At 36.9% G+C, this 1,967-nt stretch overlaps 1 pseudogene; it reads right to left on the bottom strand.

Annotated features, from left to right (window-relative positions):
• Window positions 1-1,280: 1,280 nt before the first annotated feature.
• On the bottom strand, window positions 1,281-1,490 carry LOC114041962 (annotated as a pseudogene).
• Window positions 1,491-1,967: the final 477 nt, after the last annotated feature.

The following is a 1,967-nucleotide window of genomic DNA, read 5'->3' as shown; positions in this document are numbered from 1 at the left end:
AGATAGATAGATAGATAGATAGATAGATAGATAGATAGATAGATAGAGGGCACAGGGTGAGTTGAAGATGAAAGGGTGATATCTAAAAAATAAAATTAAGAGGTGAGAGAGGTTTGTAGTGGGAGAAAGAGAAAGGGAGAGATAGAATGGGGTAAATTATCTCACATAAAACAGACAAGAAAAAGCTTTTACAGTGGAGGGGAAGTGGTGAGAGGTGAGAAGGAATGAGTGAATCTTATTCTCATTGGATTTGGCTTAAGGAGGGAATAACATACATACTCATTTGGGCATGGAAATCTATTTTACACTACAGGAAAATAGTGGGAAGGTAATAAGGTGGGGATGAGAGAAGGGAGGGCAGATTGGGGGAGGGAGTAATCAGAAGCAAATGTCTGAGGAGAGACAGGGTGAAAAGAGATAATAGAATAAATGGGGTCTGGGATACGAAGAAGGGAAATATAGTTAGTTTTTCACATGACTACTGTGGAAGTATTTTTCATGACTACACATGTATAACCTGCATCGAGTTGTTCCCCTTCTCAATGAGGGTGAGTTGGGATGGAAGAAGGGAGAGAATTTGGAACCCAAATCTTTAAAAATAAATGTTAAAAATTGTTTTTACATGCAAATGGACAATAAGATATACAGGCAATGGGGTGTAGAAATCTATCCTGTCCTACAAGAAAATAGAAGGGGAAGGAGATAAAAGAAGGGGGATGACTGAACAAAGGGCTGATTAGGGTAAAGGGCATTCAGAATGCGTGCTATCTTGGGATGACGGGAGGGGTGAGATAGGGAGAGAATTTGGAACTCAAGATCTTGTGGAGATAATGTTGAAAACTAAAAATAAATAAATAATAAAAACAAACTAAACAAAACAAAAAAAGAAAGAAGAACTACACTCCTGGCTACTATCCAAGCAGGAAAAAAAAAAGCCACTAAGCAAGATGATTGAAAAATACTCAACTTTGATAACAAGAAGTTGTTTCATTGTAATGGCAAAGTTCCAAGGTCTAGGGTTAAAAATAAGCTTGCATTTCAAATTCTGACTACGCAACTGGAAAAGATCATTGGAATAAAGAATTGCTGAGGCTTGACAATGATCTGGGTATGAAAAACCGAAATCTCACTACTCCTCATGAATGCTTATGACAAAATAAACTTTTTAAAAGAAAAAAAAATGACTTTATCAAGCCAGGAAAATTCTGAGTACTCAATTAATTCTTTTTTTTTTTTAGACAAAACTCTTTATTGTACACATCCCTTAGCAGTCCTTCTACAATCAGCAGCCTCTGGGCCTCACACTCCCACTCCAGCAGGGTGAGTATGTCCCCCTTCAGCATGGGGCCCTTCACGTTGCGGATGATGGAGCAGCTCACATTGTCCATGAACTCCAGGTGCACCTGGGTGCACTAGCCTTGAGAACCGGTCCTGCCCAGCACCTTGGTGACCTGAGTCAGTTTGATGGGCTGCACTCAGCCGGTGTCCATTATGGCGGCAGCAACAGAAGATGGGAGAGACAAGAGCTCAATTAATTCTTCAAAAAAAAATTGCTTATTAGCACAAAACCTTTCCCTCTGTTCTATACTCAGGACTTATAAATGAAAAATAAGCTGAAATATACTGAAAACAATATTAGAGCAATTGACATTCACCTAGAAAATTGTTCTCTATTTAAATTCCACTATTAAGGCACGGCATTTTTCTGAAAGATAGTTTCAGCTTATCATTATTAATTCATTATCAATTCCCCTAAATAGAATTAAGTGTGATTTTTAAATTAAAGAGAATATCTTATTAATCACATGATGTACAAGGATATCAGTAAACAAATGACTACTGAAAAACATTAATCATTTTATTTAATTAATAGAATCTTTCATCAATGGTAGAAGTTATTTTGACTTGATATGTCTCTAGTTCATAATCTTTGCCAAGAAAACATAGAAGCTAAAGTCTTAAAACTG

The sequence above is a fragment of the Vombatus ursinus genome, unplaced genomic scaffold (genome assembly GCF_900497805.2).
Source record: "Vombatus ursinus unplaced genomic scaffold, bare-nosed wombat genome assembly UNPS02014231.1, whole genome shotgun sequence".
In the NCBI taxonomy this organism is placed as follows: domain Eukaryota; kingdom Metazoa; phylum Chordata; class Mammalia; order Diprotodontia; family Vombatidae; genus Vombatus; species Vombatus ursinus.
This window is presented reverse-complemented; position numbering and strand designations above follow the sequence as displayed.